We start from the raw sequence: 23427 nt of genomic DNA on the forward strand, positions 1-23427 counted from the left end.
AAAACCAATTCATCCACTGCTCCACCTGCAGACTTCTTTAAACTTAAAGAAAAGAAAAACCAAACACCCCCTCCTGACCAACCACACAATAAGAGAGATGAATCAGAACCTGTCACTGATGCAAGCGACAACAGAAACTTCTCCCTCAAAGACATCTCGGATTTGCTCTCTGAACTAAAAGATTCCCTTAGGCAAGAAATTCGCTCATCCACCCAAACTCTCTCAGCCCAAATAGATGATTTGGGTGAAAGAACACACTCACTGGAAAATCGCATGGACGAAACTGCCGAAGTAGTCAATGCAATGCAAGACAAATTCACAACATATGAGGAACAATCCACATCACAAGACTCTAAGATAGAAGACCTCGACAACAGGGGGAGACGTGACAACCTGCGTCTCAAAGCAATTCCTGAAACAATTACCGATATCAAACCCTTTGTCTTAGCACTATTTAAAGCGCTTGTCCCAAATCAACCTGAGGAACTCTTTCGGTTTGACCGAATACACAGAGCACTAAAACCCTACAAAACAGGAGATAATCCGAGAGATATCATTCTAAAACTCCACTACCCAGAATCAAAGGAACCAATACTGAGAGCTGCTCGGGTTCTTGGTTCAGCAGGAATAGGGGAACACAAAATCCAGATTTATCCTGACATCTCCCCAATAACCCTGGCAAAACGCCGAGCACTTAAACCTGTTACTACTGTCCTCCAAAGAAAAGCCATCCAATATAGGTGGGGTTTCCCCTTTATGCTCAAATTCAAACTGGGTCACCAACAAGCCCAAATCACTTCCCTCCAAGAAGGCCTCCAACTGCTCAAGAAACACAACATGCTTGAGCACCAAGAGGAGGAATCTATGGACGCCTCCAGCTCCAACAAAAGACTCCGCAAAGAATGGCAGAGATCCCCTCAAGCCAACTCTAAGAAGCTTAAAGATAACCTTATGTCTCCCTCAAGAATTCCCAAGGCCCATCGTGCCCTATCTCTCACCGAACCAACTTGAACTACTACAACCTCTAAGCCAGTTTTTCATTTAACTATTACCTAACATACAATTCCCATGTATCTCAATCACCCTTCTAGGAGTATTTCTCCCCCCCCCCCCCCCCCAATACCAGTGACCTGACCTTACAGACTGCATTAACAATGTATCCAGTCCGCTGGTTTTTCCCCACTTAGCCAAGTTTCAGAGGCTGTTCTTCTTATATAATCCTTAAGCTTAAAGTTCTTTCATTTCTCATAGATAAATATGCAGTTGAATGTTTTTTTTTTTTTAATTAATGCTTTTCAGTGTTAAAGTGTACAGTGCTTCTAACCTTTTCTCTTATGTCCTCAGCTTTCTCAGTTCCCCAGGAGACAGGTGAGTTCATCTGCCCCCGGGGGCACTTGATAAAAGCTGTTGTACACTTCCTGAGGCTATGTTCATGCCTCATATTTTACTTGTTTATTTCTTTCTATAAACTGTTTATTACCTATGTTAAAGCTGTAGATCATGATGTACCATGTAGGCCGAAATCCAGTCAAACCACTGACTGCCAATTAACCACGATTGACTACCCCAGCCTCCTCCTCCTCGTGTTGTACCAAACCGCAAGACAGGTTAGGACTAACATACCCGCTAAAGTCCAGGTAAAAGTCCCGCTACTCTTTTTCCCCTACCTCCACCATGAGTATTAAAATACTCTCCATCAATGCGCATGGGTTAAATGCGCCGCAAAAAAGAAATTGCCTTTGGAAAGAAGCCTTAACACATAAAGCCCAAGTGCTTTTCACTCAAGAAACTCACTTTGCTGAAGGAAAAATGCCTCGATGTACTCATCCCCAATTCCCCCAAATTTTTCTAGCCAACTCTAGGAAAAAAAAGGCTGGAGTTCTCATAGCCTTCCACTCCGCCCTAATAGAGAAAATTTTAAAATATCTACGAGATCCCCAAGGCAGATTCTTAATCCTAATATGCACTATTAATGATGAAACATATACCCTTGTAAATTTATATGCCCCAAATACCAACCAAAGAAACTTCCTTAGATCCCTGATCTCTAAAGTCCAAGATCTCAAAAGAGGCACGGTAATTATAGGCGGGGATTTCAACGCGGTTGATAATCCATCCCTGGATACTTCTCATAAAGGAGAAAAGAAAAGTACCTCCATACATAAAATCCTGTTAGACGAAAATTTGTACGACGCATGGAGATCCTTACACGCGTCTGAAAGAGATTATACCTTCTTTTCCCACGTCCATAAAACCTTTTCCCGAATCGACTTTTTCCTCACAGACAAATACACCCTACAGAAAATATCAGACACGTCAATCAACCCTATAACTTGGTCTGACCATGCATCCATATCGATCACTATCCTATCTTCTGGCCACAGAACGGACCGTCCGTTATGGAGATTAAACACCTCTCTTCTCCACAATACCAAACAAAAAACTCTCATCCAAAACCACCTAGAAGAATATTTCCAATCTAATGGCAAGACAGAGGCCAGGATAGACTCGATATGGAACGCCCACAAAGCAGTAATTCGAGGACACCTTATCCAGCTAGGAGCAAGAGCAAAAAAAGACAAAACCTTACACCTCCATTCAATCTTGGAAAAAATCCAAACCACAGAAAATAAAATCAAGGACGAATATTCCCCCCAATTAGAAAAATAATTATTCTACCTTAGACAGGACTTAAGAATGATCCTAGCCGATAACTACAACTTCCAACTCCAAAAATTAAAGCTAAAGCAATATTCCCAAAGCAATAAAGCAGGAGCTTACCTAGCCAAACTTCTGAAACATAAACAGACTAAATCTAGAATACCAAAACTGATCCATCCCTTCACTAAAGCTCCCCTATACAACCCTAGAGAAATCTCAAATGCCTTCAGCGACTACTATGGGGCACTCTACAATCTTAACAATGACCCAGCTACGGTCCAGCCTTCTCCCGCACTCATCCAAAAATTCCTTGACCCTTTAAAACTACCCAAATTATCTCCCCAACAACAATCCTCTCTAAACAGCCCCTTCACTCTCCAAGAAATCCTAAACGTTATTAAATCCTTAAAAACGGGCAAGTCCCCGGGCCCTGATGGGTTTTCCAACGAATATTACAAAGAATTTGGCAACATTCTAGCTCCCACAATGCTAGACCTTTTCTCCTCATTCGTGAAACTTAAACAAATGCCTGAACAACAAACCCAGGCTGTTATCTCGGTAATCCCAAAACCGGGCAAAAATACGGACTCCCCATCCAATTTCAGACCCATTTCCCTTCTAAACTCCGACACAAAAATTTATGCTAAACTCCTAGCCAACAGACTCCTCAACATTCTCCCGCAGTTAATTAGCTGGGATCAGGTGGGCTTCACTAAGGGGCGCCAATCGACGGATGCTACTAGGAGGACTATCAACCTGATCAAGTTCTCGGAGTTGAGTCGAAGGCCTTCTCTGTTTCTTACTCTAGATGCAGAGAAGGCCTTTGACCGGGTACATTGGGGATTTATAGAGGCGACATTGGCTAAATTTGGTATCAGTGGCTCCTTCCTCTCAGCCATTATGGCATTGTACTCCTCACCCTCAGCCATGGTTAATGTAGCAGGCTTTTATTCTAAAAAGTTTAACATATCCAACGGCACCCGCCAAGGATGCCCCTTGTCACCATTAATATTTGTACTCACAATAGAAACTCTAGCAGAGGCAATAAGGACCAATAGCAATATCTTAGGAATAGAACTGCAAGACCAATCCCACAAGATTGGACTCTTTGCCGACGATATCATTATCTATATAACCGATCCTCTTAAATCCCTACCTCATATTATTAACACCCTAGATGCATATTCTGCAATTTCATATTACAAAGTAAATGAAACCAAATCTTTAATGCTAGGAATCAATATACCACATTCTTTAAAACAACAAATCTCCTCTATTTGCTCCTTCCACTGGGCAAATAAACCAGTCCCTTACCTAGGCATAAAGCTATCCAATTCAGTAAATAAATTATATGAGGACAACTTCCTCCCTCTTCTACTCTCCTTACCCAAAGAACTAGAAACCATTGCTAAATTTGAGCTATCTTGGTTTGGCAAAATAGCAGCCTTCCAAATGAAAGTCCTCTCAAGGATCCTATACTTATTCAGAACAATACATATCTCTCTGCCTAATAACTATTTCACTAGACTTAATAAAATAATTGCCAATTTCCTCTGGGGGAAAAAGAAACACAGAATAGCGCTCACTAACCTAACAATTCCGAAAGCAGCAGGAGGAATAGGGGTTCCTTGTCTAAAGTCCTACTACTACGCTTGTCTCCTGGAAACTTCTAAAGACTGGTGGAAAGAAGAATCCCCAAAAAAATGGGTTAATATTGAAAGAGCCATCTCGCCTAGTAACCCCCTACATCTCCTAACACTCCAATTGCTAAAAGCCCAAATTAATAAATCACCATATCCACATATCCAAGCTACTTTTAACGCGTGGGCCCACTTTATCAAACTCTCTACACCTCAACCAGAAAGGTCCATACTTAAATTACCCATTGAAGCTCTCTCCCTCTTCATACCAAATTTAGGAATAAGAAGATGGATGGAGGCTGGTATTTCCCTAATAGCGGATCTATTCTCACAAGATGACTTCACCCTACTTGACTTTCCAACATTAAGAAACAGGTCCCAACTTCCACCTAGAGAAGTCTTTACCTTCTTACGTATCAAACACTTCCTAACAGAATCTAAAGGCACTCTACCTATAGTATCTAAGCACATCACTTCCTACCTAACCTCACCTATAGAAATTAAAGGAGGTATTTCAATGTGGTATAAAGAACTTTTGAGGAACAGTCACAAACAATTACACAAATACATAAACTCCTGGTCAAATGATCTCCAAACTCCCATAGAACATTCAGATATAATTGCCTCTACCAAAGCTATATCACAATTCTCTTCCTGTATTAATCATAGGGAATCTTTCCATAAAATCCTACAAAAATGGTATCTTACCCCCAAGAGAATGGCAAATTTCTCCTCTAATATATCTCCAGAATGTTGGAGGCACTGTCATAACACTGGTACACTGCTACACACACTATGGGAATGTCCTAAAATCCGACCCTTCTGGGATTCAATCACCAAGGAGCTTTGTGACATTGTGCAATCCCCGATTGTGATTACGCCTCAATTAGCACTCTTACATATTGGCATAAGGTCCTTTCCCCTAAAATATAGACTATTAGTCTCTCAAATACTATGTGTAGCCAGAAGTCTCATCACTATAAATTGGAACTCAGAAGAAATTCCCACTATCTATCAGCTACGAAATCAAGTAGATTTTAATCTCAGAATGGAACGCTCCACCAGACTTAATAACAACAACAAGGACCCACCATTCCTACTAAACATTGAATGGCCTAACTCTTGTCCCCAACGGCCATCCCAAAAATAAAAAAGCCACCCCAGTGATATGAGCCCAATAATTGGTCATAAATCCTAACATACCTGCCTAAACCTCCCTCCCCCCACAATATATCTTATCCAACTACACCATGGTTTTACCTTATGATACCCCTTGGTACACCACTATCTGTCTATATACAATTCACCTACCCGGTCTTCTATATAACCCTATAGGCCCTCAGGCTTTAGAATATCATTTATAGCTACAGCTTATTGTTTTATTGTTCTATTGTTTTACTGTTGTATTGTTTTCTATCTAATGCCTACAGCTTACTGTTTACTGTGTACTGTTTAGGCTTATGATATATTATATGCTGTTTGTTTCATGTGCTGTACTTATGACATAACACTCCTACCCTTTATAATAATATGCATGATGACTTAATGGTCAGATGTCATATGTACTTGCTGTTAAGAAAAGAAAACTCAATAAAAATTTAAATATAAAAAAAAAAAAATTAATATTCATTAAAGTGAACCTCCAGACTAAAAATTGATTGAGCAGTACTGAAAAAGCTTTTTTGTTCTCAAACAATTGAACATCATCTGAACTTTTGTTTTCTTAGACAAGATTATTTTTGTGCTGCATTTAAGAAAACTGCTTGTGCATTTATCACCTGATACTGTGCTAAGCATGATGTTATTTCTTATGTTTTTTTTTTTGTTTTTTTTTGGTGCATAATTTTTTTTGGTTTTACATTTGAAATTAAAATTTGGAAGCCTAGCGCATGCAGCTGTGAGGGATTATCAGGACACGTCATTTGGAATTGTGTGTTATGCTCCCCGTCACCCCCTTTCAACCCAAAAGATGGCTGCCCCCATGACAAAGATGTGAGCCCCCATGAAATCCCAAACATTTTCCTTTTTTTTTTTGAAACCGGCTGTGTAAAAAATTATATTACCCATGTATTGTAATTAACATAAGTAATGTAACTTAATGACAGTATTTTTTTTTTGGCTGAATTTCACCTACAAGCAAGTATTTAATATTACAGTACATGGAGCCATTTGTATGTGTTTTTTTAATAAAACCTTAACAAAAAAGAAAAAAGTGATACGAATGAAAGACAATTGATCTATTCTACATACATATGTTTTTGGTAACTCGTAAATGTTTTCTCCCCTTTTAAAAATTAAGAAGAGAGAAATCATAACGTTACATATTTATGGTGTGTATAACAGTAACTACTTACTTCCTTTTTTTAAGTGTATGCTTTATCATTTACCACAATTGGTCTAGTTCTCTTGGATTAAAATATTTTTTATAAATTTTCCTGTTAAAATTGTCCATCTGTACATTTTACAGTTAGGTACAAGCCACAATGATTGAAAAGCTTATGTACTCAATGTAGAATGAATTGACCCACAGTAAAAAAAATTATTTTTTGTACACTACTCAATGACAACAAGTACTTGTTGTCATTGAGTAGTGTACAAAAAATAATTTACAGTTGACAGCAACCAATTTATATAAGATATTTTATAGTGCATTCATGTTATCAATTCGTATAGGTATGCTTGAATGTTATTCTTACATTCCTTTACTGCCTTATGGACTTGTGAAGTAATATACATGGTACAGTGGTTTTATATACAATTTTAATAAAGTTACCAAATCACCTAACGAGGAGCACTACCGGTGTCCCTTCACCCAAACACATTTCATTGAGTCCTGTGGTTCACTTCCTGTTGAGGCAGGGGTAATGGCCACTTGTTGTCATTGAGTAGTGTACAAAAAATAATTACAGTTGACAGCAACCGATTTATATAAGATATTTTATAGTGTATTCGTGTTATCAATTCGTATAGGTATGCTTGAATGTTATTCTTACATTCCTTTACTGCCTTATGGACTTGTGAAGTAATATACATGGTACAGTGGTTTTATATACAATTTTAATAAAGTTACCAAATCACCTAACGAGGAGCACTACCGGTGTCCCTTCACCCAAACACATTTCATTGAGTCCTGTGGTTCACTTCCTGTTGAGGCAGGGGTAATGGCCACCTGCCTCACACTTCTTTATCAACAACTATCTCTGCCTCTCCCCATCCATCTCATTTTTCCATCACTGTCAGGGGATTTTTTAGAAATGGCGATCAGCGCTCATATATTTGCTGAGAGGCAGGGCTGCATCCATTACCCCTGCCTCCAGGAGCTGCAAAATGTACAACCAATTCGTTTGTTCATTTTACAAGTGGGTGGGGGGGGGGGGGGTGTGGATGGGTAAGGGAACCCTGTTCACAATTGAAATAGCGGCGCTTTCACACGCTTAATATAATCCAAAAATCGAAATCTGTATTTGCATTTTCTTCTAATAATATAATTTACTTATTGTTTTACATTCGATACAATTCTGTGACTCATTATTTATTAATTGATGTAGGATGTTAAATATTGACATTTATAATACAAGACGTTCAATGAATAGAGAACGGGAAATATTTACCATTGTTGTTCGTCAGGTAAGAATTCAGCGAAGGACGACTGCAGCAGGACAACAAACTTAGCAAAGACGGATTGGAAAACAGTCCCGTACAGATCCACACAGGAAATGGTCTAATCCACAGCTGAAAAAATAAATATTTATATTTGTAAGTCCATTTTTCAAAACCATACACCAAGTTTCATTGTAATAATTACTACACATAATGATTATAATGTTTTCATTTATCTTAATAAGAAATACTTTATCGTGCATATATTTACAATTATTATTTATTTTGAAGTTAAAGGCATTTCCAAGTATAATTTGAACCCAAATTAGATCTTATCCTTTTGTAATCAAATTCACAGTGCGTTTTGTGCGGTCTCACGACGTACAGCCACGTTTTCTATCATGGTCTCTATCCTAAATGGGTAGGCAACGGCTCTCACATGACACTCGGCCAAGTGTTGTGCTTTTCTTTTGTGCATTAAGCCACACGCCTTGCGTCAATAGGGGGCCTTGGTCAGGGGCGGCGCCAGGGGGGTGCAAGGGGGTGCTCGAGCACCCCCTAGAATTGTCCAAGCACCCCCAAAGCACCCCCTGGAGTGAACTGACTTCAGGCGTCTAAAAGACGCCAAGTCAGTTCACACAGCGGCAGCACGGAGCAGCAGGCAGGGCTACAGTAAGATGGCCGCCAGGAGCCCTGTTCTGCAGACTTCGAGTCTGCAGTGCATGGCTTTGGGCGGCCATTTTCCTGTAGCCCTGCTCTCTGCATGCAGGCAGGAAGTCTCGTCGTGACGTCGGGAAGGAAGAGGATCGTGGGCGCGCGGGCGCTGCGCGCCACAATGAGGTCGGGACAGGAGGTCGGGAAAGAAGGTCTTCTGGCTGTAGGTGAGTAAATGGGTTTTTCTTTTCTTTTTCAGGTGATGCTGATTGTGCATATTGGGGTCATATCTGCTACGGATTGTGCATATTGGGGTCATATCTGCTACGGATTGTGCATATTGGGGTCATATCTGCTACGGATTGTGCATATTGGGGTCATATCTGCTACGGATTGTGCATATTGGGGTCATTTCTGCTACGGATTGTGCATATTGGGGTCATTTCTGCTACCGATTGTGCATATTGGGGTCATTTCTGCTACCGATTGTGCATATTGGGGTCATTTCTGCTACCGATTGTGCATATTGGGGTCATTTCTGCTACCGATTGTGCATATTGGGGTCATTTCTGCTACCGATTGTGCATATTGGGGTCATTTCTGCTACCGATTGTGCATATTGGGGTCATATCTGCTACGGATTGTGCATATTGGAGTCATATCTGCTACCGATTGTGCATATTGGGGTCATATCTGCTACCGATTGTGCATATTGGGGTCATATCTGCTACCGATTGTGCATATTGGGGTCATATCTGCTACCGATTGTGCATATTGGGGTCATATCTGCTACCGATTGTGCATATTGGGGTCATATCTGCTACCGATTGTGCATATTGGGGCCATATCTGATAACGATTGTGCATATTGGGGCCATATCTGATAACGATTGTGCATATTGGGGCCATATCTGCCAACGATTGTGCATATTGGGACCATATCTGCCACCGATTGTGCATATTGGGACCATATCTGCCACCGATTGTGCATATTGGGACCATATCTGCCACCGATTGTGCATATTGGGACCATATCTGCTACCGATTGTGCATATTGGGACCATATCTGCTACCGATTGTGCATATTGGGACCATATCTGCTACCGATTGTGCATATTGGGACCATATCTGCTACCGATTGTGCATATTGGGACCATATCTGCTACCGATTGTGCATATTGGGACCATATCTGCTACCGATTGTGCATATTGGGACCATATCTGCTACCGATTGTGCATATTGGGACCATATCTGCTACCGATTGTGCATATTGGGGCCATATCTGCTACCGATTGTGCATATTGGGGCCATATCTGCTACCGATTGTGCATATTGGGGCCATATCTGCTACCGATTGTGCATATTGGGGCCATATCTGCTACCGATTGTGCATATTGGGGCCATATCTGCTACCGATTGTGCATATTGGGGCCATATCTGCTACCGATTGTGGATATTGGGGCCATATCTGCTACCGATTGTGCATATTGGGGCCATATCTGCTACCGATTGTGCATATTGGGGCCATATCTGCTACCGATTGTGCATATTGGGGCCATATCTGCTACCGATTGTGCATATTGGGGCCATATCTGCTACCGATTGTGCATATTGGGGCCATATCTGCTACCGATTGTGCATATTGGGGCCATATCTGCTACCGATTGTGCATATTGGGGTCATATCTGCTACCGATTGTGCATATTGGGGTCATATCTGCTACCGATTGTGCATATTGGGGTCATATCTGATAACGATTGTGCATATTGGGGTCATTGGACGTGTTTTTTGTTAAAATCTGCTCACATTACGTGTATTTTCTTGAGAAAACCTGCACAATTATGTGAATTTTCTGGGAAAAGGGTCACCAAAACTTGGGCCCTCTGTCTTTGCGTTGCACTTTTAAAGGGAACCCGAGGTGAGAATAATATTGAGGCTGCCATATTTATCTCCCTTTAAGCAATACCAGTTGCCTGGCTGCCGTGCTGGTCCTCTGCCTCTTATTCTTTCAACCATAGACCCTGAACAAGCATGCAGCAGGTCAGGGGTTTCTGACAATATTGTCAGAACTGACAAGATTAGCTGCATGGCTTGTTTCTGGTGTAATTCAGTTCACTACTACAGCCAAATAGATCAGCAGGGCTGCCAGGCAACTAGTATTGTTTAAAAGGAAATAAATATGGCAGCCACCATATCACTCTCACCCTGGGTTCACTTTAAATTACAGTTAGCCCCGCCCTCATCCGATCATGACCACGCCCACACCCATTTTTTGCCGCGGCGCGATTCGCGCGCCGCAGGTCGTCAGCTCCCCCGGAAATTGGTCCAGCACCTGCATAGCACCCCCTAAAAAAATTTCCTGGAGCCGGCCTTGGTTAAAATTACGGCGCATGTGCGTTTTTAATGTGCATGACAGTACTGTCAGGCTGTCTGGAGTTTTAATGCGAGGACTCTGGCATACTGATGTGTAATGTGACGTGACTTGTGCATAACCTGTGTACTACAGTTGGGCGACTGTCGGTAGGGAGCATCCTGACATACATTTCAGCAAGAGCCCCTGGGATAAGACACGTGTTTACGTTGTGTGAACTCTTGAGTAGCGCTTGTATGTATAATGCACTGGTTAATTTCACAAATACATTCCATTGTAAATTAAAATCCATGTAATTATAACCACTTTAGAAATCACAAACCCATATCCCCCATATACTTACATTAATGAAGTCCGTGTAAATCAAGGGAGGGAGCAAAAGTCAATAATAGAGGAAACCAGGCACAAATGTAACCTAGGAAACATAAAAACAACAATACTTGCATCACTGATCTCTGTTACTCAGAATAAGGATAAACAATGCACAACTCCACTACACAACCAAAACTTACCTGTAAGGAAGGGTGGGTAGAATTAGGCACAGGTAGATCAAAGTAGACAAGGCGGGGGACTGGTACAGTTACTGGAACCTCACAAGAGAAGGGGGACGCCTCAAAATGCAGCGACCTGCCAAACACAGAACACAACACACAGCCATCAAAACTCTGTCACGGGCATACTGCAAGATTGCACTGCAAGCAGCATCTGACAGAACCATACTCACCGATAAAGAAGGCCGGTGAATGCTACAGTTACTGGAACCTCACAAGAGAAGGGGGACGCCTCAAAATGCTGCGACCTGTCAAACACAAAACACAACACACCGCCATCAAAACTCTCTCACGGGCATACTGCAAGATCGCACTGCAAGCAGCATCTGACAGAACCATACTCACCGATAAACAAGGCCGGTGACTGCTACGGTTACTGGAACCTCACAAGAGAACGGGGACGCCTCAAAATGCTGCGACCTGCCAAACACAAAACACAACACACCGCCATCAAAACTCTCTCACGGGCATACTGCAAGATCGCACTGCAATCAGCATCTGACAGAACCATACTCACCGATAAACAAGGCCGGTGACTGCTACGGTTACTGGAACCTCACAAGAGAAGGGGGATGCCTCAAAATGCTGCGACCTGCCAAACACAGAACACAACACACCGCCATCAAAACTCTCTCACGGGCATACTGCAAGATCGCACTGCAAGCAGCATCTGACAGAACCATACTCACCGATAAACAAGGCCGGTGACTGCTACGGTTACTGGAACCTCACAAGAGAAGGGAGACGCCTCAAAATGCTGCGACCTGCCAAACACAAAACACAACACACCGCCATCAAAACTCTCTCACGGGCATACTGCAAGATCGCACTGCAATCAGCATCTGACAGAACCATACTCACCGATAAACAAGGCCGGTGAATGCTACGGTTACTGGAACCTCACAAGAGAAGGGGGACGCCTCAAAATGCTGTGACCTGCCAAACACAGAACACAACACACCGCCATCAAAACTCTCTCACGGGCATACTGCAAGATCGCACTGCAAGCAGCATCTGACAGAACCATACTCACCGATAAACAAGGCCGGTGACTGCTACGGTTACTGGAACCTCATAAGAGAAGGGGGACGCCTCAAAATGCTGTGACCTGCCAAACACAAAACACAACACACCGCCATCAAAACTCTCTCACGGGCATACTGCAAGATCGCACTGCAAGCAGCATCTGACAGAACCATACTCACCGATAAACAAGGCCGGTGACTGCTACGGTTACTGGAACCTCACAAGAGAAGGGGACCGCCTCAAAATGCTGCGACCTGCCAAACACAAAACACAACACACCGCCATCAAAACTCTCTCACGGGCATACTGCAAGATCGCACTGCAATCAGCATCTGACAGAACCATACTCACCGATAAACAAGGCCGGTGACTGCTACGGTTACTGGAACCTCACAAGAGAAGGGGGACGCCTCAAAATGCTGCGACCTGCCAAACACAAAACACAACACACCGCCATCAAAACTCTCTCACGGGCATACTGCAAGATCGCACTGCAATCAGCATCTGAGAGAACCATACTCACCGATAAACAAGGCCGGTGAATGCTAAGGTTAGTTGAAATGCGCAACATAAGGGGGAAGCCTTCAAATACAGAGACCTGCCAAACACAGAACACACCGGAGTTGTGATGGAGTTGTAATTTTAATCGTACTCTTGCATTTCATAAAGTGAGGAGTCGATGACGTAATTGAAGTATGTACAATTTTTTATAAGTAGCCAAATGCTACGACCCCACCCTCTCTGAGTGCTGTGGTAGCCCCACCCTTAGTATAGGCAGACATATGTTGCCCCCCACCCCCTATACACAGCCAGATGCTCTGCCCACACCTTCAGTGTAGGTAGTTAGATGCTGCCCCCCCCCTTTTAGTAGAGGTAGCTTACCTTAATGCGCCCCCCCCCCCCCTTAGTATAGGTGACTTAATGTTTGTTCCTTCCTCCCCCTACCATTAAAACAGCGAGATACCGTGCCCCCCTCTAAACACTTTAGTATAGGTACTTACATGCTTTTTCCCCTCACACCTTTACTATAGGTGAGTTAATGCTGCAGCCAGATGCTTTGTCCCATCCCCAATTATATTACATAATGCTGCAGACACATGCTGTAACTTCACCCCCCCCCTCCCAAACTTACTTTATTATACTTAGTTTGACGCAGTTCCCTCAACACCCTCCCTCCCCCCACCTAAGAAGAAGCCAGTGCAGATGTTTCAAACCCCCCCCCCTCCCCCGAGCAGGGAACGAGTCACTTGCATTTCCGCAGAATTCAAGCACTTCAGCTTCCTCTCTTATCCGTCCATCGCTGTGTCTATCTATCTATATCCTGCTAGCCCCGCCATGTGACTCACCGGTAATGTGCCGGCAGCGAGTGACATGTGAGCGAATCCAGCAGGAGATAGAGATATGGAACGCATAGAGATACACAGCGACGATCGGATAACAGAGGAAGCTTCAGTGCTGGAAGCCTGGGGAGAGGCCAGTGACTCTATCCCCGCTCGGGGGCGGGCGGGAGGAGGAGCGGCGGCCCAGCTAAGCGGACCACTCGATGCCCGCTACTAACAGCCTCTGTTTATGGGATAGTCATCACACCCAACCAGGTCTCCGTATTACAGAAGAGCAGGTCTCCGTATTATGGAAGAACCTGCCTGCAGCCTACTGTCCTCCATGCGTGAAGTCAGTGAAGGTGCGGTTGGACTCATGGAGCGATACTTACGGCTGGTGACAGCCTGGTGCATTCAACCTGTCACCACCCGCCCCTCCGAATCCAAAATGTGCATTGGGTGCCTTGAACCAAAACCGGCCCTGCAAAGTATTATTATATCAATGAACAGTGTGATACCCCCAAAGTCCACGGTATTAAAATAGGTTTTCAATTGATTATAACTAATTTCGGCATGACTGCAGTGTAAAGTACTCCCAAAAACCATAAACTGTATATTGCAGCCATGTACTAACACATATACCTGTAATGTTGGCTTTCGAAGAGATGTTTAAACAGAAAAAAATAAAATATCCTCCAACACAAATAATACATTTCTTTTGCATATTAATCAGTTTATATGTCCATCTATGTATGTCGCTCAAAGTTTTGTAAAGCTTCTATGAAATTTTGTATACTCTATCAATCCATTTACAATTCATGCACATACAGTATATGATACCTGTAAAAATCTAAATAAATATATAGATCGATAGAGAGATAAAAAAAATCAATATTTCCAGATATTTTAATTTCTTAGTAAAATAACATATAAAAAAATGTGTAACTTACTGAAATCCACAACTATATGTCTGTTCCGAGAAGACAGGTGATGTGCCAACATCAAAATCCAGAACTCCATGTGAATAATAAAACTGACATGGTGGAGATTTTTTTAAAAAAAGGCGGTATGATTAAAAGTTTATTAAAGTTCGCATGAATGTACAGTATTGTGATTGGTGCACGAACAGCCCATTAAAATATAAGCTCTTGGTTAGTGATTAATTTTGTTGTCTGACGTGGCACTTGTAATTTACATAGGTTATGCGTGTTACGTAACTGCAAAGCCCGCCATAAGGTTTAAGTTTCATATTTTGCGTAAGCGCCGCTATATTATTGCGCGCCTGTCAAGGGCGAGGTACCGCAGGATTTGTTCCAACATCACAGGCGTGCACGTGACTACGGATGGAAGAAGAAGTCCACGCCCCTTCCTGTTTCTCTTCGGTGACGCAGGTCCTTTTCAGCTATGTCGAGCGAGAGTAGACGTCCCACCAGGAGTTTAAGGCCGCGGCCCTGCCTCAATTGCACTGACAGCGTGCCTCCGCCTCGAACTTAAAAGCAATCAACAAGACGGAAAAAGGTAACGGCTGAACGCTTGTTAAAAAGTACACATGATGTCTGTGTGAAAGAACCCGATACCGCTCCAGAACCTGTGACGCAGCAAATGGAAAGTCAGCATGCCGAAGCTGATGATGAAATGGTAACTTTAATTTTGATCCCGATAGACCACAATCCCATGGAAGATAGTTATGTACACGTTTATGAAGAGTGCAGGGCTGGGGATTCATGTCCTATTACAAAACATGCTACGTTACTGCCCTACAATGTGGATAAGTTTGATATGGTGCACTGGCCTAGCAAAAATGATCTGAAGGGATCATGCAATGGTGCAAACATAGATTTGATCGATCCCTTACTTAACGATTCAGAAAGTATTGTGAACTACGATTTAGATCACAGCTTTACTTTGGTTATTGATGAAGATGCATTTTCAGACACTGATAAACCAGATTGCATGGATGTTCCCAAGGCATGTGATCCTAGAGATTCTGTAGAAGTTGAAGAAAAATGTTGTGAACAATTGCAAGTAGAGAATGTGCACAATAGTAAGGTTCATAATGATGTTTATGACACTGAACAAAAAGTTGATGACTGTATTGTACAGGTTAATGAAGAGGCGAATATGCATGAGAGAAAATCTGTTTTAAAGGATGAAGGTAGAAAAGGCTCTGTGGAGAATAAAGAAAATAATAAAGTTGAAACAGAGGATGGAGAAGATAAAACTGTGAATCACAAATATTCCGTGAACGCAGACAAGCATTATCATTTTCACAAAAAAAGCCCAGTTAAGTCTGGAGGAACAGGAAGCTGGAGATGGCTGTGTCGATCAAGATGACGTAAATCAGCTATCTGATTGTGGTAAAGAATATAGAGATAATGTTGCATTTGAAACTACAGCACAGGTAAAGTCTGATGTAGAGCAAGAAGGACCTGAGGAGGATGAGAAAGGTAAAGAACATTGTGTGGAGGATCAAGAAGACAAACATGAGAGTAATCGTAATGAAAAAGATCCAGATAATATGGAAGTAAGACACAGTGAGGATGGAGAAGATAATCCAGACGAAGAGGGGTCTGAGGAGGAAGGTAAAGAAGAAAGTGTGGAGGATCAACAAGACGAACATGGGAGTAATGGTAATGGAGAAGATCCAGATAACATTGAAGGAAGAAACGGTGAGGCTGGAGAGGATTATTCAGAGGAAGAAGGATCTGAGGAGGCTGAGGAAGGTGAAAAGGAATTTGTGGAGGATCAAGAAGACGAACATGGGAGTAATGGAAATGAAGAAGATCCAGATAATATGGAAGAAAGACACGGTGAGGATGGAGAGGAGAATTCAGACGAAGAAGGGTCTGAGGAGGATGAAGATGAGGATAGTGATGAAAGTTATGAGCAACCAAAAGAAGGTGATGAGGATTATAGTCTAGTTCACCATATGATTGGGAATTGGAGAATAAGTCTGAGGAGGGTGAACTGGGAGATCCAATTGAACACAACTCAGAAAATAATGCAGATCAAGCACAGGAGGATGATACTGGTAATCACAGACCTGAGAGGAATACCTCAAAACACAGCATTAGTGAAGACAGTTCTGCAGAACTAAACAGTGACAGTTGTACACCAGGGCAAAGGAGTAAAAATCGAAATGAGAGATTCCATATGGCGGAGAATGTTATGTTGTGTCGGCTAGTTTGTGCACAGTATTCTACTCTGATGAGAAGACCAAACAAATATAAAGTGCCGAACAGTAAAGGTGAAGATTGGGCCAATATAGCTGAAAAGTTAAAAAACTGAAATGTTGTCTTGTGTATTAGTCATTTCAAAACTTTACATTTCTTTGAATTCAGTACATATGTGGTACATGTTATTATGTTTTTCATACTGCTACTACACCTTGACACAATTTTTCCGACTTGAGTAATCCGGATGATTGACAGGTGGGAATTGAAGTGTCCAGGGGGCTGGGGGTGATATGAGTGTAGGTGGCGAGATCAGGAGCACCCAGGGGGCAGTCAGGATCCAAAGTTGTAAAAATGTATTTGATGCATAGTGATCGGAATTAATTGGGTGGTGATTAGGGTGGTGTGAGTGGGTGTAAACAGGTGTGTTGGCATGGGGGGAGGGGGTGTAGCTGTGGCCAACCAAATCTCAGGGTGGAGAGAATCAGTGTGCTTAGGTAAAGACGTGGAGGGCTACAGCTTTCCCCAGTGTTCTTTGATCATGCTACATAGGCGTAGATAGGGGTGTGCAGGCTAGGTCATGTGCCCCCGGGCGCTGGCTCCCTAGGGGCGTCCAGCAGTTTTATTTTATTTATTTTTTTATATACAGCGGAAGTGCAGAGAAGAGGGAGAGAAGCGGGCACAGCGGTGGTGAAGGGCAGACATCCCCCCTTCCCTAAACTTGGGGATCCCACTCTATATTGCTCCCCTCTCCAGATATGAGGGGCGTGTCACAGAACACTTACCCTATAAACGGTGCATAGAAAGTTCTGTGCACCACTACTCTGGTCTAGTCTACATCAGAGTAGCAGAGCACCGATCGGTCTACTCCTCAGGGAATAGAGTAAGTGTTCTGTCGCCCGCCGCTCAAATTTGGAGTTGGGACCGAGAAAGAGGGTAAACCCAAGGTGAGGTAAAGGGGGGGCTCTCTCCACTCTTCCCCCACTGCTCTCCCTCTTCTCTGTGCACCCGCTGGGGGGGGGGGGTACCTGGCTACCTAATCTGGTGATTAAGATAACCCTGGCTACCGATTTTTTGGAGTACAATACCCCTGGCTACTTATACGGGGCAATTATACCACTGGCTACATATACAGTGGACATATACACCTGGCGACATATACTGGGAGAACATATACATCTGGTTAACTATTATGGGCACACCTATAGGCCTGGTTTACTGCAACTGTGGACACCTATTGACCTGGTAACCTATACACGGGGTACCTATTTTGGTGGAACAGCTGCAAGATTAAATTTATGTTGGGGTAACCACTGCTGCCCAATTATGTCTATTTAGGGGGAACCATTGCCATATTATCAGTTTTCTGGAGGAAAGTACGCCTAATTACATGTATTAAAGGAGAAATGATGTTTAATTACATGTTTTTTTGGTTGAAAGACTATGTTTCATCTTAAAATTACCTGGCAGACCTTTTACAACACTGTTAAGGTCATGTATATTTGTCTCCAACCATGACCAAAATCACATTCTGTTACATGGTCACGTCCCTTTTTTGGTGGTGCACACATACTTCTCCCCTTACAGGGCGCATTAATAGTCTTTGTCCCCGGTCGCTGTAATCTCTACCTACGCCCTTGGTATGCAAAAATGTTATAAAATTATTTACATTGCTTTGTTCAATATACAAATAACAGGTTTCTGAAATAAAAAGGAAAAAAAGGTGTGGATTAACCTGCAGACGGTGGTTTCAGGACTGTCGACGACAGGTGAAACAAATGATGAAAGAAGAATCTGATGGTGAAGAAATGTACTATAATGAGTGGCAGAAGTTGGTGAAAAGTACTATTACTGCCTTTCCTAGAATTGGAAGAAGAATAGGTAAGAGTACTTCATGAACTTAATAATTTTACAAAAAACAAAATTAAAAAAATTGATGTGGTCGAAAACATACGTCGTTGGTTTGTCAGGCAGATATGTACAACATTGTAGTTTCTCACATATCCGTTTCACCAGGGCTGTGGATTTGGAGTTCTAGTTGTAGTCGAGGAGGCGGATTGCGGCAATGTTGTGCACACGTAGTTGCATTTGTGGTTGTGGTGTTTGATTGCAGAAACAGAGGAGTCTGGAATAGGAGTCGACAGATATTTGTACAAAATCCACCAGGGCTGTGGAGTCGGTCCAAAACTCCACCGACTCCGACTCCTCAGTTTAGGATTCCACCGACTCCGACTACTCATTTCCGACTCCTCTAATTTGCATATTACAATTTTGTCGATTAAAAATATGTAACATGAAATTCGTCTCTTAACTGCCAACGCTTAGGAATTTTACAAGACAACTGAAGTGAGAAGGATATGTAGACTACTACATTTATTCCCTTTAGACTAAAACTAGTCCTTGGTAAGAGTACTTATAAAAGGTACAAACCGGAACAAAGACCATCTATCAGGCCCTAGGCAATGTAATTGTGGGTACATGTAAGAATGATGTGCAGGTACTCTGCAGGGGAATGAGGAGATTGTAAACAGACAACACCGCTGTGTTCCATGTGCACAGCATTCTCAGTGGATTCCCTGCAGCTCTGTGGGGAGTGCATATGTAGAGTATAGTACTACTGTGTAACAAAGTAAACCTGAGACAGATGAAATTAAAGTTTTATACATACTTGGTGCTTCCTCCAGCCGCCTTCAGGATAATCAGTCCCTTGTTGTCCTCCTACACCACCTGGATCTTCTGCTATGAGTCCAGGTACTTGAGCCAGTCTGGCGTAGTGCGCATGCACACACTCCGCCGCCAGGAGCATACTACACCTGTGCAGCACTATTGCGCAGGTGCAAAATGTTCCTGGCTGTGGGAACGGCATGCGGCCAGACAGCGCTGACTGGCTGAATTACCAGGACTCATAGCAGAAGATCCGGGTGGTGGAGGACAGCGAGGGACTGATTAGCCTGAAGGGGGCTGGAGGAAGACCCGGGCAGCACGGTGGTGTAGTGGTTAGCTCTCTCGCCTTGCAGCGCTGGGTCCCTGGTTCGAATCCCATCCAGGGCACTATCTGCAAAGAGTTTGTATGTTCTCTCCGTGTCTGCGTGGGTTTCCTCTGGGCACTCCGGTTTCCTCCCACATTCCAAAAACATACAGATAAGTTAATTGGCTCCCCCTAAAAAAAATTGGCCCTAGACTACAGTACTTACACTACATAATATAGACATAAGGCAATGGTAGGGATTAGATTGTGAGCTCCTTTGAGGGACAGTTAGTGACAAGACAATATATATACACTGTACAGTGCTGCGTAATATGTCGGCGCTATATAAATACTAAATAATAATAATGTATAAAACTTTACTTTTCATCCGTCTCAGGTACCCTTAAATTTGCAGTCACAAAACCAAATTTTAACAACAGATCACATTATTTGATTTCATGAGCAAAGGGAGTGAATACATTTGCATAAATCAGCATCAATGCAGAATTATTTCCATCTCATTGACCATCTCTATTAGTGACACAGCTACACATCAGGCTTTATTCTTACAGCATAGATGTTATTTAGTGTATATATAAGAGATTCCTGTGTACACATCATATATACAGTCACAATCAGATGTGTAGATCTGACCTTAAAAATACGGGGACTGCTTTATTGAAGCAGCACAATTAACTAATTTTGATTGGTTTATTTCATTTTTGTGGACTAAGCACAGCTATTACTGTATATATACATAATTTTTGATGACTTTTATCTGAGAAATAGAACATTTTATCATATTTTCTATTTTAATTAAAGTTACAAATTCATCAGGAGTAGTAGTCGGAGTCGGTGCATTTTTTCCCAACTCCGACTCCGACTCCAGGCACCCAAAATTGGTCAACTCCACGACTCCGACTCCACAGCCCTGAAATCCACACACCTGTTTAGTATTTCACTAAGGAGTGTGAGTCGAGGAGTGGTACTCCGAGCCAATTTGGGTACATAGAGTTGTAGTTGGAATTGGAGTATTGATTTCATAAACTGAGGAGTCTGATTGGTAGTCGGAAGCTTTTTAGAAAGACTCCACAGCCCTAGATTGCTCTGTTGTACACTACACACACAACACAGAATGTTGATCCAAGTGTTTTTTTTTTCTATTTATACAGGCTGCCGTTGGTGTGCCTCTCCCTGTATCTAAATTGCAGGAAATAAGCAAGCTGTAAGCGGCCGGCTACTGTACACAGAATTTTTAGCGACTTTTTCCTGCTTTACATAGCGTGATAACACAAAATCTTCTTTAAGGACTATTTTGAAGTTTGCGTGACATAGTGCAACTGTGCTGGAGAAGTCAATTGTTATAATGTTAATACTCAGTACAGATGTTCGAATTTCCCAAAAAAAATTATAAAAATTTTTATATAGTGGAAGACGCCTAAAGGGTTGACATGTGTGGCTTGTTTATAATAAGTAAAACAGAAATGCCATTTTTTTACTTATTGCCATGTTTAGTTGTTGGTGTTTACAGGAAACATACAGTATTGGTGATCTGATAGAGTAAGATTAACAAAATATTGCACATTATATTACAGTGAGAACTCCGTACAAAAAGAGAAAAGAACAAAACATCCAAAAAGAAAAATACAACAAGACTACTACTCGAAATAAAGTGAAACGTCATCTTGAAGAAATTCATACGCAAAAAAGAATTCCCTCCACCTCAGAAATTGATAAGAATCAAAGAAACGTTTTTCTTGAAAATGACTTTGCTTACTCACCTGGACATCCACAGGAGGACACTGATGAACACACAAATGATGTGGACTATCATGTTTCTGTACTTACCCCAAATACTTACTATGTACCTGATAGGGAGTGTACTGAGAGTTCAATCCGTTCAAAAGTACCGTTGAATAGAATAATTGATAGGAGGTTTGTACTAGTGTTGGGCGAACACCTGGATGTTCGGGTTCGGGAAAGTTCGCCGAACATGGCCGAGATGTTCGGCATGTTCGGGCCGAACCCCGAACTCCCCGAACATCCCGCTTTTGGGGGCCCTATGGGGTCGCAGGCACATTTTTGGAGCATGCCCCGATCGCGGGGGGGTCGGAAATTCCCTCCCACCCCCTCCGCTAGCGCTCCCCCCTCTGCCCGCTTCCCCATACAAAAGTTTAAGGAAAGTAAAACAGTACCGGTAGTAGTGGCTGGCAGTGGGCGGCACTGTGAAGTGAGTGAGGAGGAGGAGTCCGGAGAGTGACGCGTTGAGGGAGGCCGGGCAGCGGGCGTGAGGTCAGAGAAAGGGCGGAAGTACCACAAGGGTACTACCGCTGAACCGCCCGCTGCCCGGCCTCCCTCAACGCGTCACTCTCCGGACTCCTCCTCCTCACTCACTTCACAGTGCCGCCCACTGCCAGCCACTACCACCGGTACTGTTTTACTATCCTTAAACTTTTGTATGGGGAAGCGGGCAGAGAGGGGGAGCGCTAGCGGAGGGGGTGGGGGGAATTTCCGACCCCCCGCCGCGATCGGGGCATGCTCCCCCCTTATGCCTGCGACCCCATAGGGGGGCCGTATTCGGCCGAACAGGGCCCTGTTCGGCCGAACAGGGGCCCTGTTCGGCCAGGCATTGAGTCGTTCGGGCGAACCCGAACAGTTTGGCCGAACACCACCAGGTGTTCGGCCGAACTCGAACATCACCCGAACAGGGTGATGTTCTGCAGAACCCGAACAGTGGCGAACACTGTTCGCCCAACACTAGTTTGTACCTGAAACAGTCAGTAACGTACATAGTAATCAGAAAAGAATCCTAGCTACTGCTGAAATACAGCAGGATGATGGTAGGCGATTCAGAAGTTGCACGGTGTTTGTTTCACCACATAAAAAAAGAAACATGTGTTCTTCAAAATTGCAAGTTGTTCCATTCACACCAAATTGTAACACAGAGGAAATTGCATCGCTAGAAAGCAGGCAACACATTGTTTCACGTTGTTATCCTCCAGACAATAATTCACATTTCCAGGATGAGGATTACAACACTTCCATGGTTGACATTGTCTCTCCAAATTTCAGTGTTACTTTGGACATAGCTGATGACTGGCCCCAAAAGGAAAGTTTTGGTGTTCGTCATGACACCACAACTACAAAGAACAGCATTGCAGATCCCAAAATGTACCCTCAAACAGCAGAGAGCAATGTTTCCATTGTAAAGAAAAAGCCAAACGAGAGTAGCGACAATGATATTACCCTTAAGTTTTTGGAACTTCAACAATGTACTCTCAAGTTATTGAGTAATATGTCTGACGGCCAGAAACTAATGGTAGAGAATCAAAAAGGGCTGCTATCTGAACTTAAAAAATTGAACAAGAAAAAAAAACACAAAAATCGCAAACCTCACAGCTCCGATTCACAAAGTTAAGGCAAACATTTATATTTCATTTACTGGGGGGCAGGAATATGTAAGT

This window comes from Hyperolius riggenbachi, chromosome 10, assembly GCF_040937935.1.
Source record: "Hyperolius riggenbachi isolate aHypRig1 chromosome 10, aHypRig1.pri, whole genome shotgun sequence".
NCBI classification, from domain to species: Eukaryota; Metazoa; Chordata; class Amphibia; order Anura; family Hyperoliidae; genus Hyperolius; species Hyperolius riggenbachi.